Genomic DNA, 20500 nt, shown 5'->3' on the forward strand with positions numbered 1-20500 from the left:
GTATAGTGAACAGCAGGTTGCTACAGATATTTGGCATATTGAAGCATTAAGGGACTTCTTAATTCTATTAACATATATGCATAACTTTAATAGTATACTAGATACACAAATTTTGAATCACAAAGACTAGCCTACATAGAATAAAAAACTTACATAAAGCCTGTTTAATGTGGGATAATCCATTGTCAGCACTGCAATTTAACAATACTTCCATTTTCAAAACAATGATATTTTTAACTCAAAATGCTTGGCCCATTTTTTTTCCCCAATAGCAAAGTCAATTAAATGTTCCCATCACCTTGGAAAGAAGCAAAATCAGACACCACTGTATGCTACAGTAAACGTGGCAAACTGTGACAAGCACTCGCAGTTTAAGTGCCCCTCCTCACCAAAAACAATATCTGAGACAGAACATCTTTGATGCTTCTTTGAAGTGCTAATATCTTACATGAAAAACACATTATTGAGTAAAGTCTTGAGATTACGTTGAAGAAGCTCAGTCATTTTTACGTACTGTAAAGTTAATCTGGAAGAGCCTTGTTTTCTAACATGGAACACATCATCCTTCCACATTTACTGGTGTTCTGACTTCTGTTTCATTCAGAAGTTAGAACAAATTAGAAATTTTCCCAAGTCTTTTATATCCTCTAATAAGATAATTTTGGTCTTTTTGCTGTTGTACTCATTGTACCAGAATACCTTTCTGGAGTCATGTTACTCTTCATTTGGGAAGATGTTACAAATCTAAAGTTTGGTTTCCTTTGTGTGCATCAAGTATTGGAACAAGTGTGTAACTTCTCAGAATCTTTGGATTTAGTGATTACTTCTTAAATTCTAACACTATATTAAGAACTTTCACTGATTGCACATGAGCAATGAAACAGATATATTGTCAGTTCTAGCAACATAAACATCCTCACATAAGCATGCAAAAATTTACAGCCAATAAACCAACTGTCTATTCAACAAAGTAATCTGCGTTAGAGTCCTTCTGTGGCACCTTTGAGGTTGCCTTCCTATTAAAAATGCAGATCACATTCCCTTGAGATACTTATCTTTTCCCATGATGCATTTGGCTGACAGAACAACAAGCTTAATGCACAGAAATGCCACTGGGGTTGACAAGCAAACTCTATCAGTATGCAGTGTTTACATGGTACAGTTTAGTAACAGCAGTTCACACAGTCCATTGCCTTGGAACAGAATTATAATTAAGCTTTAAATCTTTAGAGTTCAGATTAATTCTTATCACACAGGTCTTACATGTTCTGTCTGCAAGTCTGGAGATATTCTTGTCACTAAAGAAAACAGTGTACAATGGTTAGCCAGCTTTAAGGTTATTTGTAAGATGCCCAGGTAGAGTATTTCTAGGACAAGAATATACAGTATTTTCCTCATTAATTACTATGTCCAAAAATCTCAGCAGATTATACAGGATTGTTCCCACATCTGTAGGATTCCACCCTTCTACTTCTGCAAGGTTATCACGTGGAAAGCAGACAGATGTAAAAGTTCATGGGTCAAGATGGACTCAAGTTGTTCCACTTACCTCTTAAATCAAAGTAAACATGCTCAACCTCCATCCTGTGGCAAGCAGAGAGTTCATGCAGTAGGTACAATTTTTATTAAATTAGCAGAAGCAGAAACCATTTCACAGCAGAGGACCTAATTAGCCAAAGCCAACCAGAATTCCATTATTTTTCCAGAATATTAGCAGAGTAGCAACTTGGAAGTATGCAAACTTGTTACAAATGAACAAGGTTCCCAACAAATACAGTACAGCACACAATGCCAAGACCTTTTGAATCCAATCAGCTAAGTCAAATAGCTTGATTTTGACATGATACCAAGCAACAAGTGACACCTTATGAGTTATGTTACTTGCCTTTGTCAAACCCTGCCTGTCTGTTCAGAGGAATATAACGTACTTGTATTTGCTTACTTCTGACTCAAGGAATTCCCTCTATTCTTGCTTATGAGCTACAGAAGTCCAAGTGAATCTTCCTAGCCCAGATAGAGTACAAACATTCAGCTGGCATTAACTACCAGGTAGAGTGGAATTGAGTAGTAGCAACATCATAAATCCGTCAATTAGTCCCTTCTTATCATTAAAATGATGTATTAAATTATATTTCAGGGCAAAAATTGAAGCATCGTCTAGTAGACCCCTATGATCCAAAGGGAAAAAGCTCTGAAAATTCTGTCAAATGTTAGTCTAACCTCTCCTACAGGTCTTCAGTGCTAAGGGCTGCAGAACACTTCATTCCATTATTTCATTCTCCTTTGAAAGTCTATCATAATGGTTACTCTGATATCTCTTCAGATTAAGATGACTTCTTGTGCTCTGTATTGAGGAAAGCAATGTAACTATTTTGGACTGGCTTTGATAGGAAATAAGATGGGCTAGCTGTGAATTATTTCATGGCAGGCTTTTGGTCTGTCCTGTAAGGCATTAACTTTCCCAACACTAACATAACATACAGCAGGTTTAGCAGGGCTAGGACAAGCTGTATTGCCTTGAAGATATTAATGGATTCTAGTTTTCTGTGCAACCTAATTTGGGAATCTGAAAATCTGAGTGGGCTTACCTTGGGTACATTTAGTAAAAATACAGTTTAAATAAGTCATGCTTATTTGGACAAGAACCAAAATAAACAGAGAAGATGGATGGTTCTTCACAATAGTAGGATTACAGAAGGGCCATTAAATAGGAAGGCAGAAGTGTCTTATGCTTGCTGCATTTAGTATTCATATGTATGAACTAGGTACCTTAATACATAATTAAAATAATTAGTACAGAGGATTGGGATAATATATATTAGCAGAGAATATAAAAACAGCTTGTTCAGAAAGGACAAGCAAGGAAAAAAAGCATGTCAGAGGTACATTTGCCCTGAGGCTCAGCTTAAATAGAATCATTTCTATCTGTTGAAGATCACTTACTAGAGGGGGTATAAAAGTCAGAGGGTCAAAGAAATAATCAGTGGTGTGCATATATAGTAGATCCCAATATTAAAAGAATCTGGTGGGTAGGGTCTTTCTTACCTGAAAAGAAAGAATTTTAACTATGCGAGCTAGCCATTGGAAAAGCAATACAGCAGGACATTGACTAGTCAGCAGGTTCTTGAATCCCACAGGTGTCTAGTTTTTGACAAAGGTGATGGTGAAAAGGAGCTTCTCTTGCTGTCACTGTGTTCAAGGTACAGGCTGAAGGCGTCAAGGTGGAATGTAACCCACACAGCAATTATATAACAATACATTACATATTTAAAAACTGACACAAGAAAAGCATACACAAGAATAAAAACAATTTGCCTCACAGGAAAGCAGTTCTCAGAAAACAAGAGAATTGGAAGCAAGCTATGCCAGAATATTGGCAGCTCCTTAAGAAATGCTTTTTAAAGGCCATACAAACAATTGCATCATGGAGGAAGAGGCAGTCTTGGCTCTGACATTAGCTCTCCTCTGATTCTAAAGGAAGAAGCATCCTGGAAATGAAAGTCAGATCAGATTACTAAGGAAGAATACAAGGCTATTTTGTATTTTCCCCATATGAATTCATAAGGAGAAGTCAAATCAATAAAATGAAATACAATTACAAGGGGAAAGTAATTCAAACAGATTGTGCCCTACACATCTGAAGGTATGAGGTTACTTCCACAGTACAGAACTGCTCAGTTAAGTAAAGCAGACAAATCTAAAGACCCTTTGCAGCAGCCTCTTAATCCAAATTGAGTCAGTATTTTTCTCATTTTCTTTGGACCATTATTAAAAAAAAAAAAAGACTCATGAGGCCATCTTCATAATCAGTAAAGAAAACATTACTACAGAAGCACATTTGAAATCTACTGAGATTGAAGTCCAGATCTCTCCCCTTTCCAGGTATTCTACTAGCCTCTTCACATTCCTGAAGTCACGTAACCAGTTAAGACGGTGCTGGAATCTGTCACACTGTAAGTTCATACATTATGTGATAAAGGATGCACTCCTCAGAGTCTATTTGCACAATACAGGTAATTCCCAGGTAGGTCAAAGGGAATTATTTAGTTCAGACCTTCTGCATGTGATCAGATTTCCAGAAAGATGTCTAAAACAGGTCTCAGATAGGACAATCATCACACACCAGTGCCACCTTGTGGTGCATTGCTTACCAGGTTATTTCTGTCCTACCACAAAAACAGTCTCAAAAACACATTAACAGCAAAATCTTACTTATCAAAGCCAAACATTTTCTTTTTAAAGCAACTGAGTGCACCTTAAGCACTTTAAACTTTGTACAGGGGTGTTAGAATGGAGTGGCAGTTTGCAGAAGCCTCGGGAAAGAAATGCATGTGCAATATAGCATCCAGTTTAACACACAGGTGCTGGAACAAGGTAGTCTACGGGTTAAAACACGTTTGTTCTTTGACTGTCTGGATCCACAGCTGCACCTACGGTTTTAAGTCATTTTAAGACATAATACAGGACTTCCCATTCCTCATTCCTCTTTCTGGACAGCCACTAAGGAATAAAGATCTCTTAGATATTTTTCTTTAAAGAAAGCAGCAAGCCAGCCAAATACCCCATGCTCATTACTCCAGTTTACCTCCAGGCAGGAGGAAGGTTTCTTGACTGACTTGAGCTAATTTCTTCTCTTATAGGACCAGGCTCTGACAATTCTGGCCCCTGCTAGTCTGCTGAACAAGTTTTACTTTGCTCCAGAGCTGTATTTTCCAGTGATACCGAACGGGCTTTCTGACAATCTCTCTGCTCCCAGCTAATCTCTGTGGAAATCCCCTGTAGATGACCTCATTCAGACTGACAACACACCTTGTCTATATACTAGCCCTCCCTAGAAGTATTGGGAATCAAGCTTTTATAAAAGTGAATTATTTGAACATACCAAAGGAAGCTGAACGAACCATGTTTGAAATTGTTCCTCTTGACCTCCTGCAACACTACTCACTCTTAGTTCCAAGTTCCTAGTTTTGATTTACATTTTAGCGATGTGTGGCCAATGACAACCTGTTTTTGCCTACACTGAAAGGCTAGCCTGCAAAACTATATCTACATCCTCATTATGCAAATGAGGTATGCCAATAATTTCATGTTTTATCTTACTATTTTGATGTCTTTGAGCAGATGGCAGACAATGAACCACACTGGAGGTAACCAAGAGAGATTTCTCCAAGCCATTACTTTCAGTGACTTGCTACCATGCCTCGTGTTACAGCCTTGACATTCAGCCTGTCCTCACCCTATCAGATGGCACGCGCTGCCAGCCACCTCTTATCATCAGCGAGCAGAAGCTACACTCTGGCCTCAATAAACTGGCAGTTCTATTTGCAGCCAGATTTTAAGAGAAGCAACTTAAAGTTCCATAATTCATGGGAACAGATGAGCCTCTCCTCCTAAATCATGATGCACAGAAGTGCTCTTCCTGGAGAATGCATTAAACACACATTTTGTCACTGCAATAGAATGTACTATAATATGCTCTATCTATAAAACTTACAATAGATAAAAGCGATTGTAATCTCCAAACAGTCTGTGCAATAACATTCCTGTTGGCTCATTCCTTTTGTGGGATTTTGTTTAACCTGCTGTATTCTTATTATTTTAAGATCAGATACAGTATATCCATATGCTGTACAGAGGTCCTCATGAGAACATCAAGTTTCCTACTTAGGGACTCTGCCTAGTTTTTAAAACTACATAATATTCACAATAAAAGTGAGTTTTTGTTTTTGTTAACAATGATCATCACTACTTTTAATATACGTAAAAACTGATCAGTTCATATGCACTGCTTCGTTTATGTTGTTGCATGAGATCATCATAGACAGTAATCTTCTCCAGCTATCCCCCACCAAAGCTTAATAGGCCAATTCCTATTGAATAGTTCTAGTTATAAGCCAGCCAAACACATATCAAGTTCATCTCCAAAGGATGTTATTTTTCATACAGCTTATCAAAGCAGTAATATAACACCTTACTATATGCAGACTTTCTGAAGTCAAAATATTGCTAACAGGTTTAATTTGAGTTTTCATTTATCATCTAGATGCTTCGTGTCCTGGAATATGAAATATTTACTTTGTTGCCTCTTATTCCAACACTCAGTAATCTCATCACTAGGAGTAACAGGCAACATTTAAAGTGTATATCCCTGAAATAGGTTTCACTCCTTGTTCATTCACCTAAGGAATGTATTTGTCAACTTCTACAAACGGATAATTTTATAACCATTTTGTGAGTAAATCTGGCGATGAGATTGCATTACTTTTCTCTTCATTGAACCCAGGCCACTGTTGATAAAAATCAGGACAAACTCATCTATATGCCTGTACACAGTTTATACCTACAGATAATAGACATTGCCAAATAAAAAATTAAAGGTGAAGCTTTACTCAGCAGAATTGGCTGAGCATGTAAGAAGTCACATTACTTGTAAAGGTGAAATATCTACCCATCTTACATGAAGCAATGACTTATTACAGCTCAACAGAAACTGACAAACATTTATCTTTAGAAGCAGTTCTCACCACCATATTATTTAAAACATATTTTGTCTTTAATAGGACTATCTCCCATTTTAATTTTGAATTAATCCAATACAAGGATTTTTGCTTTTATTTTCTATTGACATAACAAGGACCCCCCCCCCCATTTCTGATACCCAGGATATTAGGTCCCCTACATTTCTTTGTGAACCTGTCCGTTACACTGAAATCACTATTATTTTTTTTTACTGTTTTGTAAGTAGCTTTAAAGCTGCTTACAGTGGAAACTAATCTGGTGCTAAAGACAAACAGCTACAGATTAAACGTATCTTTTACATTTTCAGATTCATTTGTTTCAAAAATAAGGCATTCCACTTTCTCGCAAGTTATTGTTTTACATGATCAAGAGGGTCTGGTCAGAAATTTAGTAGACCAGCTGCAGCTTAAATAAAACTAGTTCTATTAAGTGGCATACACTGTCCATTTGTTTTCCCATTTCAAAAGGCTTTTGTTCTCATCCTTCACAAATATACATATAAAGATAGTTGTCTTAATGTGCATCTTGTAAGCATGGCAAGACACAGGTTAAGTTGTAGGTCACAGTCCATGTAACTACACAGAGGTCTAGGCCCACAATGATAAGACTTCAGAGATGCTGCATGCTCTGGTTCTCTGCCCAGAGTTACTGAACACGGGGCATGCGGGAGGACTGAGTCATAGCTCTCACTGGCCCCAACAGCAGGCATTAGCATAAAGCCAGCTCTTCCTCCAAAGGCAATCAGCCTACTCTAAAGTTAAGAAATATAAGATGAGTTGCACAAAGACTGGATTTGGAGAGCGCATTCTAAATTATGCTCAGCCTTGGCAAGAGGATTCCCACAGAATCAAACTTCAAGTATTTCAAGAATTAGCAATGGCTGCATCAGGTAGAGCAGTCACTAAGAGGCACATTTGTCACTCTGACACCATGAAGACTACACGCAGATAGTCAGATAATTCTCTGTAAAAGAGAACTGCATGAAGACAACAAATATATACAAAAATACATGTAGGAAGATAAAGCACTCTTACTGAGCATGTATCATGTGTTTCATAAAATGCCAAGTTTAATGCTAACAGCTGTTAATCAGCATCTTCTTCAATTTAATTTAAATACACTTAGTTTCCTAATTCGAAGGTTGGTACTACATGATCTTTTAGTTTCAGAACCTATGTTCATCTTGGTATGAAATATTCATTATATCCTAACAGTATTAACAGCAAATTATTATTTCAAGGCTTCCCTGAAGCATTAATAAACTTGAATAATATGCTGGTAATTGAGTAATACCCCTTATAGTATGGGGAACCATCAGATGGGTATGTCATGCTTACTAGTCCTAACAGAAACATAAGTCAGACAGCACAACCAACATTCCCCAACAGTTTAGTATTTCATATATGGGTGGAGGAACAAGAAAGCAATAAGGACATTTAATGGAAAGCTTTTTCCAGACAGATTTGGAGCTCCATGCACTCTTGGAAACTGAATAACTTACTTCCTAAATATTTACTTATGTTACCCAAAAAAAAAAAATCAAAATATATGAAAGCCAACTGTTGCAACACTGTCCCCACTCCAGGTCTCACTGGATGCTTACAAACTACATGCACCTCTGTGCTTTATGGAGGCTGAAAAAGGCAGCAATGCTTCTGAAAAAAAAAAAAAAAAAAAAAAAAAAACAGTTTTGTTGTGTTGTTTCTTGGTTTTAGTGTTTTCCCCCCCCCCCCCAATCTCCACACAATCCAAAAGCAAAACAAAGCTCCACTTCATAACCTGACACAGCAGGAGTAATTGGGGAAGATTATGGGATTGAAAAGGTTATGCTGAAGTCAGGAATCAGTCAAGTCTATTTCCTCTAGCAATGCCAGAAGGTTACTAGAAATAACATAGACAAAGTGTTATCAAAAAAATAAACCCTAAAATAAGCTGAGGAGGTCATGGCTCAAAACACGAACTAGGGCCTGACCTGCTACTTTAAGTTATTCTATATTCTCATAGCTCACGAAACACAGTTTTAGAATCTTTTTTTCTGCTGCAAATTGCACGTAGTCTGAGTTCTTCAGTGAAACAAAGTGTAGAACCTTTAGTTCAATAAAACCAAGAGCAGCGTAACTGCTTTTTGTTGTCCAATTAGCAAATGCAGGTGAGTATCTGGAGTACTAATGCATGCCATTACTTTCCTACAGATCTACATGCAAGCCTTCAGTGCATTTATTCACTGTTGTTCACACACACAATTAGTGAACACATTTTTTAATCTGAAATTAGGTGCAGTTAGTATCAAAGTTTGTTTTCCGGACAGTCCTATCCAAAAACCACGTTACTCCTTGAAGTCCAATGCTGGAGTCTAAAATCCATCATCAGGGCTATCTGCAAGATGGCCTCACCGTTGCCTGAGCATCTGCACACAAACCCACCTAAAACCATGTCAAAAAAATAGAGGTCCTTACTGCAAGACAGGTTTCTATAGTCCATATACCTCACCCACAGCCTGCATCCACATCTCTCTGCATATTAGATATCTAGGTAAGCCTTGCAGCAAGTAGAGAGAAGCATTGTCATAGAAATGCCTGTTTCTATGAATCCAGGTTAGAGAACATCTCTGGATTAAATGACTCCCAGCCTGGCTAATTACCCTTTGCACCTCTCAACTGGGACTAAATGTTATCTAATACAAGTAAGTAATCCAAAACCAGAATCAAATTGGAAGGGTGTGATTTATCATTTCTGTTATTCTGCTACTTAAGCCTTTAAGCAAGCTATGAACTGGTGCTATCTGAACCTCTAGAATTAGGATACACTAGTAAATTCCATTGTAATACCTGCTACAGGTTTGAAGTTTCATTAAGTATACAACCTTTCCAAGACAAAGTTAAATGGTATTTAGGAACATCTATCCACTGAGTAGCGTTAATCACCAGGATACTGGTATCTTCTTTCAACAGCATTACCACTACCAGTGGTGCCAGTAATTTTGAGTTACAGCTCTGAAGCTTATTAATTACATAAAAAGAGGCTGACTCTGCAAGTCACAGATTTCTTTGTAGGCATTAAATGCTCATTTCCTGACCAGAGCAAAAGTTAAATACTCCTGGGACCTTACAGAATAGATTCAAACACTCAAAGCTGGATTTATTCTATTAACATTTTAAGTACATTTGTGTTCATGCTGTAAGACTAGAGTCACAACAGATGTCCTGAAAAAGTGTCCTTTGATAGATTAACCCAGACACTATATTCCTAAAATACCACAAGAGGTCAGAGACCAAGCAACTCCTACTCTGCACCCTTTAAGTCATCTTCACTCTCATCAGGAGTTTATTTTATCATGCAAGAAAAAAAAAAGGGGGGGATTGGAAAAATCTAAGCAGCATATAATGACTGTCTTCTCATTGCCTGTTTATCCCATTTTACCTAGTATATCTGTATATCATAACTGAAATGAATACTGTAGTCTGGGTTATATATGCATGTAAAAATTACCCTGAATGCAAGAATACATTGTTAGCTCCACATTTAAAGAAAATGATCCAAATCCAAAACAACAGGTAATAACAATGTTTTCAGTAATTTCGCATACTGAAACAATCAGGAAACAGAAATGCAACTCAGTGAAATTTTAATCCTACAGCCTACTACACCTAACATGCATTTAGTACAAATTTAAAGCTAAGGCATGAACAAAACGTTACTGCTTGAGCACAAATTCTTTTCCACACATGACAATGCAAATTTCTTACTTGCAGAGCTTCCTTGTAATCTTTTTTTCCTGCAGTGACAACAAAAAGATTGCTTTGCATCCATACTGACCAGAACAGTACAGTGCTTTGGTGTCTTGGTATTTAATGCAACAGTTTGCTGTTACAGAGGTGTAAGAGGATGTAAACACTTCAAATCCCAGAACAGACACTTATTTCTTGAGCTAAAAACTATACCAACTGAGATGGGCATTATCCTATTAAATGGAGACATGAGACATTTTGCTTCTGGATGTTCTGCTAGGTAACGTACAATTGTAATACCAACGACCCATGTACTGCTTTAAAACTTTGTCAAAAAAAACTTCTGCTTAATGAGCAAGTTATGACTCACCATCAATAATGGTGAAATTAAAAATTCCAAAACAAATCTTGATGTATTTTATCTCTAGTTAGTCGTGTGTTTTTTGTTTTTGTTTTTTTTTCAATTAAAGCAAGCAAAGCAAGAGTAAATAGGGCCATAAGGAATAATTGACTGAGAAATACATCAGTCATTTTGGACACAACTCTAGTGAGATAAATCACGTAGCAACAAGCAAACGTTTATTTTCTGAAAATGAACAAAGAGCACGTGGCTAAGAATTATATGAAATTCTATAAAAGTTGCTAAGAAGAGCCTGACCATCACACAGGAAAAACTCTAAAAGAAGCCTTCAGAATCTTAAGCTGTCCCCAAATTACAATAGGAGTCTCTCAAATATATTGAGTAGCAAGTAGAACTAAATCTCAGTGGCTAACAGTATGTATGTCACCCAAGATTTAACGGTCAAAGATACAGGGCCACCTGGACTTGCTGTTCAAAGTGTGGAATAGCAACAGGGTCACAACTGAACAGAAATAAACTTCACCTGAATCTGACCTTTTTTTTTAAAAAAAAAAAAAATGCTTCATCTTTTTTAATAAGTGATCTTATAGTAACTAAATAAAGCAGAGTGGCTTCAGCTGGATTACATTACTGCTGTTCTCAGAACAGCAAAACTAATCATAAGGTGGCTAAACTAGGTGCATCCAACTTGGCACTATCAAACAAAGTGAGCTTCCACAAATGGACAATCTCACAACAAGCAACAGGATCTAACAGAAGGAATTAAAAATTAAATTAGTAACGTAACCCTGGGGAATGGCTCAAATTCAGAGTGAGAAAGACAAGATGAGTTTAGGGGAATGCCTGTATTTGACTGGGTTGAGAGAAAAATTCAGTAGTAGGAAAAAAAAAGTAGGATGTATTCTTACATCCTACTGTAAACTTTTTCTCTACTAGTTGTCTGGAAAAGGGTTGTGAAGATTTATGGTATGGAGGGATAAGTAGTACAAACAAGACCATCTTATAATGAAAAGAAATGACTAGTTTCTTTCTATGTAGTTTCGATATTTTCCCCCAAGAACATCCCTTTTCCACTTCCTAAGGAAGTGACCATGGTTCTGCATTAGTCTTTTTCAATTATAACATTTATATCAATTCAAACAGGTTTGTTTTAGGTTGCACTAGTTAAATAGCATATTATGAAACAATTTATCTGATCAGCTTAACCACTTTTCATAAAGAGATTGTTTTATTAATCTGCTTGCTAAACACCAAAGTTTATTAAATAACACTTTGCAAAATAAGCTTGTAATATTTGTGCTATTAGTATTATTAATGATCTGTGCTATAAGTATTCATATCATGTGGTACTACTCAGGCAAGAAATGAAACTGACGAAGGAAGACAAAACTTTATAAACAGTTTGATACTTCTGTTGTGCAAATAACTAAACGATATTTGTTAAATGACCACACTGCTATGAATAATTAATTTGTATGCTACTTCCCACAGAGCTTTCTTTTCAAGTGCATCTTGGTCAATGGCATTCTTTACAAGAGGGCACAAATACTTGCAGAAACACATTCATTCTCTTGATTATTGCTGTAGCTTGTCTGGAGGTTGTTTTTTTTTATATATATAAAATATACACACACACACATATATAGACATACACACATTTACCCAGCTCTCAATCTCTAACAGAAGTAAATGCATACACAAGGAGATCAGTCTCCTCAACAGTGTAAAAATATTAATTTCATGGTATGAAAAAAACACTAATTTCTTCCAAGTCTTCAACCTGAAAAATATGCAATACAGGATACCAGGACATGAGTTCAGAAGAAAAATGCATTGTTAGTAAGGTACAAATGCATGATATTGTGGATTACATGTGAGACACGAGACACTGGCAAACTTGCATCCAAAGTCAGAAAGCACTTTTCACTCAGCCTGCTCTAACCCCGTTTATTTTCACTCTTCAGCAGTGGCAGTACCCACTTGAGGTTACACCTGCCCTGAGAAATCAGGGATTTATTAACTCTGTACATAACAATCATCCTACTCACACTGCCCTCTGCCAACAAGAGGGATTTCTGTTGCAGTTATGGTCATCATTGTGCACCCTATGATATTATGCTCAATGAATAGGCTACGTTTCAGATCATCTGGAGATAGCTTTTTCTACAAAGGAATTAGAACTATTACAACATTTTCGTACACTGTTGTGGTGTAAATGCCTGAAGTAACTAGGAAAATAAAACTAACATTCACACTTTTAAGGAAAAGGTACAGCATTGAAGAGGCTTTCAGGGTAGGGCATAACTGCATTATCTGAGCATTCCCTAGGCTCCCAACCTTAGATGCTGTCGCGCTGGGGAAACTTGGTGTGCTAGCTCTAAGGAACACCACGGAGCGTAGAGTGGAGTGGAGACACCACGGCTAGGCTCTGTAATCAGGTGGGGCCTCGATTGTTCTTGTGCACAAAGCTGCACTTTTTGCCACCCTAAGCCAAAGACCTGTCATGTTTTGACAAATGCTGTACCCTAGTGTACTTTTTGCTCATTATAATATCATTATAATACCAAAACACACCTCCATCCCAAAAGCTACCTGCCTCCAAGGTGCGACCACCCCTCACTGAGCATGCGCCCTGAATTTCTCGGAGCCTATTACTTTAAACGGAAACGGGAAAACTTTACACCAATCATAACTAAGATATGCTTGACTAGAGCCACTCAAGCTCCACCTAAAAGATAGAAAATAATATAAATTGGCCCAAGAGAGAGGGGATGTTAGGGAAGATACCATCGTCAGGGGAGATACCATCCCGAGGACATACAACATCCTTAGGACCTCCTGACTCCTGGGATCAGTCGACGGGCTGAGCCTCTCTTCCCCCCCCATTGGGACGCCTTTGGGTGAGATCTGAATATTTGCTTATAAATCTCTATAGAGTCTTTGATCCTTTTAACGCGTTTATTTCTAGGCTGCGCACCAGTAACACCTACCTAGAACCCACACCTAGAACCCACACCTAGAACCCACACCTAGAACCCACACCTAGAACCCACACCTAGAACCCACACCTAGAACCCACACCTAGAACCCACACCTAGAACCCACACCTAGAACCCCTGTAACACCTGTGTATTTCATGCATACTGGCTTGCTTTTGCAGATAGTCACTATCACCGGCAATCCAAAAGAACCTGATTATCTGTTGCTGTAATAAACCATACTTGATTGCATTGTGATAGCTCTCATTAATGCAACTAGGGTGAGGGTGGTTATCCGTGATAGTTCAGTGTTCTGAATCTAACCAGACCCCCAGACGGTTAATGCATTGTTGGTGAATGTCCGAACGGACCCCCAGTTTTGGTGAATGTCCGACTGGTTTAGTACTCTGAATCCAACTGGGCCTGTAACAGTTAATCAGCTACACCCCTTTAACACAACAACTGTATTTGCAAAATACAGGAAGGTCAAGTAATATTACGCAATAGAAAGGGAATCAGCAATTCAGAGCAAAGTATCCAGAATTTATCCAGGCCCACTTCAATTATAAGACAATCTTTTTAACTCTCACTACAAAACACTACAAGGATTGCAAATGATGCCATTTTGTTAGGATTACAGAATCTCTTACTCTATCATAGCTGGACATGGACAACATCACTTTGAAAAAGAGACCTGTCTTAAGAAGTAGTTTCTCCCTCACCCCTGCTGCCCCAAAGTAAGTCTTATTGTTCAGATATGCAAAAAAAAAAAAATCTAATTTCTATCCAGTTCATACACAACTGCTTCTGGGCCAATATATTTCCCTCTAAATTCTGTTTCATTCACTGACACCTTTTTGCTATGACAAAACTTTTAATATGACAAAGTTTCCTTTCTCCCAAAATTCCCCTGAACTGTTTTCCAATTTCATTCTCTATTCATTACTCCTCAACACGAGTGACTGCAACTTGCGCAGTATGCCTGATTAGATCAGTAATTTTCTGGTAATGTTCAGCTGTAACTCACTTTGTGTTTAAGCAGTAGCAATAAATTAATACAGGAAATTTTACTGAGTTCATTCCAACTATAAGCTAAGTAGGAATAAATGAAGACTTATAACTCAAATACTATAATACAATTTATTTTTATGTTAATAACTAATAATAATAGCAGAACACTACACCCAGTTTGTTTGATAAGAAATTTCAAAATTACTCCTAACATTACTATTAATAAGCCTCCCACAGATAGGATAATTCTGTCCTCAGTAACATCTGTGTTAGTTATTGAAAAAGATAAGAGCAGAGTCTGACCAAACTTTTGAGTTTTACCTGCACGACAGTGACAAAATTTTTTACTACCTGAACTTAAAGCAATTCATTCAATTAGTTGCACCATTAATACTTAGAACTAGAGCTGCTGGAGACACATCAGAGAAACAGAGGGTAGTTGGCATATGAGACTCAGTTGTTGTTTCATAATTGAAGGTATGAACGCACAAAACCAAGTACAAGGAAGAGCATGTAAGCAATGTTAGCCTTATAATTTCTTGTTTGTGTTCTCTAGTGAGTGACACAGCCCAGAAATTCAACTTTATTGTGATTGTCAAGTAGAATAAGATTGTATGCCTCCACATAGAGTCTGGCACCTGGAATCTCACCAATCGGATCAAAATAAGAAATTCTACAATATAACAGAAGACTAATAGAGGAAAGCATTAGAAAGATAATGGCTTCCTTTTCATATATATAATAATGCCAAGAAATCAACATAAATATTTTAAGTATAATAGCGAAAGCTACTATCCTAAATTACATATTCTGTACTTAGAGTTACAAGTGATTGGGATGCAACTGATAGTTTTTTTAGTAACTATGAAAATCTTATAAAAGATGAAGCATTGCTTTGTTCATTACAGAGAACTTTCGTCTGAATATAAATAACATAGCATAACATATACTAACATTTACACATTTTACAGAAATCATTTAAGAAGGTATGATATTTATTCTGGCACTCACATAGCATTTAGTATTTGAAAACCCATCAGATTTTTGAAAAATAAATAGCTCAATCAGATAACAGAATTGTAAGGCAGAACTCCAGAATTCCAAAACAGAATATTTTGCAATCATCCATACCGGTAACAATGGGGCACAATGTCAAAAACATGGATAAAATGAATTAAAATTTCATCAGGAGTTATCCATACAGCACAAATACAGGTCAAGTATTAGTTCAAGATGTAGTTCAGACATAACATAAATTGTATGTTCTGAAAATCAACATGTATAAGACACCTTATCGATACAAGCAACTATAAACAAGACTCTTTTAAACAGTGCATCATAAACAAGATGTCTGACTGCTGAAATCCCTTCTAAAAAAAAAAAAACACAGGTATCACACTAATAACATTTAATGCAGACAATGTTGCCCTGATAAAGAAAAAATGAAATTAGAAAATAAAAGATCAATATAACCATTTTTGCACATTTGCTCTGGTTTGTACGGTAAAACCAACAGCTGCATTAAGCTGTTTAAAATGAAAGACCTCTTGCTTATGTGATGTGTTATGCAAAGCATACAGTGCTTATCTCAGAAATAAGATGTGGATGGAGGGTCAAAGACAAGATAAAATATAGACACTTTAATGAATGAGGGTAATGATACAGTTTAACTACATTCAACATAGCGTATGAGACTACTTCCTAAATTACAATTTCCACTAGCTTCAAAAATAGAAAAATCACAACCAGTACAAGAAACATGGTTCCCATACTAATGGGGGAATTAAGGTATTTTGTTTTTATGCAAAATAAATGTAAATGTTCTCCTGAATACCTGTTACAGTCTCTCTTTAAATAGCAATGACAGAAGAGTTCAGAGAGGAAGCTGGAGTAGTGACATTTCCAAGCCCTAACACGTTTGTAGGGAGCACAGGAATAATTTCTCTACATCACAATAAAATCAAGTCAAGGTCAAATTAACATCAGTGAGATTGAATCACCCACCACGAATAATTTATTTGAAATGTAGGGCTTTTTCCCTCACTTGTTACAAACGCACAAGCAGATTTATTTCTATAAGTGATATTTGCATTTACCATACAAACAGCTCTACAGTGCCATAGTTGCCTATAACCTTTAGAAAATATAGGTTTCTTACCTCATTGTTACTAGTCTCAAAGTGTATGTTGTCTACAAACCAATTAGATATATGGAAAAATGCTTACAGAATGAATGTTTGTTTAAGTTTTGCTTTGGGAAACTCTTGTCTGTCTAAGACAGAGTCACTTTCTAAAAGATCTACGCTAACAAACTTAAGTACTTCAAGTAGTCACTCAAGTAGTCTCCAAAAGCAAACAAAGGAAATTGAGCACCATCAAATAATAAACTTTAAATAAGTTCAAATATATATATACACACATATTTTTTAAAGTTATTGGTAGATATTATAGACAACATAGCCTACAATGTATAATGAATTACAATATTAAACTGGCTTGTCTCAAAAGCACATGCCTATACCAGAAAGTTGTGTAGAACAGGTGTTCCTAATAAAAATCTACAAAGCATTAGTTAATCACTTTAATTTGACCCCACTTCAAGTTGCACACTAAATAAGAAAATGAGAGAAAGCAACTTATCCAGTGCTAATAGCAAGCATATTAGAGAGCCCATTTCTCAAATGTATGTCCTTAACCTTCTCATTTGATACTTTAGGGAGTCCTCAGAGCAAAACAAGATTAAACCTCATAATCCCCCTACGCTTCTGTCCTTAATTAAGTTATAGATACATTCCAAGTCATCCTGCTTTACTATTCACCTCCTAACCCAACTCACCAAGCCAAACAGAGCAGTAAACTGTTAGTTTTTTTCCCTTTATGTGCTCTAGGGAGACATGGAGATGACCAGCCCACTCCTAAGACAGCCACAGGACTTACCTGCACACCCCAGGCTCCTGCCATACTGCTATCCTCCTGCAGATTCAGCTTGTAGACCTTCATAGCCCAGCAGCTCCTTTGCCACTACACAGTTCTCTCTTTAGTAGCCTGCTAGCTGAAGAGTCAAGTTATTTCCTATGAGGAGGAAAAACAGGCTCTTTATCCCCTGCACCCGTGTTCAGAAGGCCCAGTGCCACCTGTGGTGGAGGGCAAGCCTGGCCCTCATAAGGGTGGGGAGAGAACAGTGATCAGCTCTTAGAAGGGTGAAGGTCACTCTCAGAGTGTCTTAGTGCTTCAGTAGCAGGATAAGGAGATGGAGAAGCCCTTCTTTCTCCTGTTTTTAAGGTAATGCTCTACAGTTTTTTCTTTACTGTGCAGTGGGAGCCCAGGAGCTTCTCCCTCTAGCTGTAGTGAGACAGGAAGTGCAAGGCCTGCCCTGCACCACAGACAGTTGGGTCCATGTGGTGGGAGCACCTCTAGTGGGGAACCTGAGGCTTTGTTGCCTCGCAGCTGTACCTGTAGTCATGACAAAATAAGTAATTAATTGATTAAAAGCTGTGTTAGTCTGAGTTGTTAGAACGCAGCTGATGGTGGTGACTTTGAGATGTGTAACAAAGTTATAGCTGTTGCTTCTAGTTGTTTCCAGAACTGTCTCCTAGGAGTATATAAGTGCTGTAAATTAACTTATTTAGCAACAATGTTATGTGAATAAATAAATTCCTGAGAGCATTAGGCATGTCTGTTTTATTTTAACATTATCTAAATATTGTTAATCTGAGAACTGTTGCTACTAATTACTTTGTGATTGCATCTATGAAAGGAAATAATACATAGAAGCTCTTATCTATAATATTTTCATGAAATAGGTTATCTGCAGTGTACAATAACTTACTGATAGCCAGGCAGAGTCTGCCAGCACTGTGACATGCATCTAAATCTCGGGGTAGGCATGGAAAGTGCTATGAGGAGGTTTGGCAGATCTCTGCTCCTGTCCTGTTTCTTTTACCTGGGCAATGGATTGTACACACGATAAACAACATTGGAATTTGATCTACTGTTTTTTGATTTACCTTTCTCTTTTGACAAAGATGTGATGCTTTTATTGCCCTCTGGGTTTCATCAAGGCATGCTTCTTTTAAAAGTTCAGCAGCTGAAATCTAGAATACCAATGCAAAGGGTGAAAGTCCTTTGGCTCCCAGACAATAAAATTGAGCTAAAATTCCTAGCCACTTTTTATAACTGGACAGAAGGTAGAGATGTATTTAGGGTTTTATGATGGGCGGTTTGGTGAGTTTTTTACAGTGTGTTACTGGAAATTTATTCTCTGTCTTAATTTCATAGGCATCAACCTAACTATTCTACACATTATTTTTGTCCCTATTCATAAGTAAATACAGGAAATTATTACAGGCAGAAAACAAAAACCATGTTAGAAAGGATTTATCTTTTCTGCTGGATCTAAAAATATAGCTTATTTGTTATATTAATAGCTTATAGCTTATTATCTGACTTTTTATTGCTATTGATAACTATGGTTGCATGACTTTCACTTTGAGCAAGAAAAAATTACTTGGGAAAACTGTCATTAGAAAAATTCTTTAAATGCAAGCAAAATATGCCTATATTCTAGAGAAAGGAGAGCTTTTTCTAGCTCAAGGACAAAAGATTAAAATCATAGAAAAAAGACATGATTTAGCTCACCTGCACATTAATATGAATAGCTACAGAATATTAACAATTTCAGATATATCTGGAACATAATGTATATGCTCATAGCTACGAGTATAAAACTGTCAGACCTCTGGCTTTCATTATGCCAAGCTGTCTCACATGCCTCTCAATAGTGTGTGCAAAATGACTAATTTTCTGTAAAAATAAATAGTCTTATAGTTTGTAGACTGCAATTAGTTTTGGAACAACACCAGATGTATTCTGAGATCTTCAGATAGATGCGTAGATTTACAAATCAATTAAATACTTGTCTTGATGTGTCCAATTATTCTAGAATATTAATAAATCCTTATTAAAATGTATTAATGCATATACAAATATCTGTGACAAATGCTATTGAAAAAGCAGTTGAAATTTTCCACTACTGAGTTTTCTTCCTTTCTGTGTTTTAATAAAAAATTCCTCCTGGTTTTGTTTCTTTATAATGTAGTTAAGAACTTTATAGAAGTTAACTTGTGCTGATGGTCGTCACGCTGTCCTATTTAGGTCTGTAAAAATTGTGCATTTCTTTAATTGTGGTACTTGGTTCTCTGACACTGAGTAACCTGCAAAGCAATTACGAAAATGACCAGGTCAGAACTTAGAAGTGTTTGTTCTCCCTCCTATATTTAGCTAGCATGACTGCACTTGATCTAGTGCTGAAACAACATGCATGTATCACCAGTTGTCATGTCAAAATGCTGCTGTAACTCAGGCAACCACTGTAGTAATGCATATATAGAGTTCCTGTAACTGCTCTGACACATTTCTTAAAGGTTGTAGAGCCAATTTGTGACCTCAGACCAACTGTGTTTAAACTGGAAACCTCACTTCACTTGCTAGAGGTTTTTAGTATTAATGAAGAAAAAGCTTCCGAAAGTTACTGGGTTGTATCTCAAAACTGACACAGGAAAGAGTCACCAAGGACTTAACTGGATGTTTATGGGAAGACCTCTGTCCTAATGTGATCCTGTCTTAAAGCTGTGGAATCTTACTGCATTGTCAGCTAGGATTCTGCCTACAGATTTTTCTCAAAGTAAATATTTGCATGAAAATTGAAGTGAGGAAAGTTTCATAGTGGTTAAATATTTACGATCAAGAAAATAAAGGTATTTGGCCACTTAGCATGTGGCTGTATACATCTAAACTTTATAGAGTATTGTTCAAATAGGAAGTTATTAATAAGAATTGTGAGGTCTTCTTAGAAACAAACTTTAGATGTGTCTGTTTTCATCAACTTTTTCATCGTTAACCAAA

General features: G+C 36.9%; 2 long non-coding RNA genes across 6 annotated transcripts in view; one reads left to right on the top strand and one right to left on the bottom strand.

The window, feature by feature from the left end:
• LOC137863598 (uncharacterized) overlaps positions 1-18051 on the bottom strand; it is a 535054-nt gene extending 517003 nt beyond the window's left edge. For 4 of the 5 annotated variants that reach the window (XR_011100997.1, XR_011100995.1, XR_011100999.1 and 1 more), the window contains exon 1: positions 17534-17668. This is a non-coding gene — a long non-coding RNA (uncharacterized lncRNA). Of the gene's footprint in view, positions 1-17533; positions 17669-17904 lie in introns of those variants that run through there. The other variant, XR_011100998.1, reaches the window with a different exon arrangement.
• LOC137863596 (uncharacterized) overlaps positions 17757-20500 on the top strand; it is a 202939-nt gene continuing 200195 nt past the window's right edge. Inside the window, exon 1 of the long non-coding RNA XR_011100988.1 lies at positions 17757-17878. This is a non-coding gene — a long non-coding RNA (uncharacterized lncRNA). The remainder of the gene's footprint in view (positions 17879-20500) is intronic.

Source organism: Anas acuta, chromosome 13, assembly GCF_963932015.1.
Source record: "Anas acuta chromosome 13, bAnaAcu1.1, whole genome shotgun sequence".
Classification (NCBI taxonomy): Eukaryota; Metazoa; Chordata; class Aves; order Anseriformes; family Anatidae; genus Anas; species Anas acuta.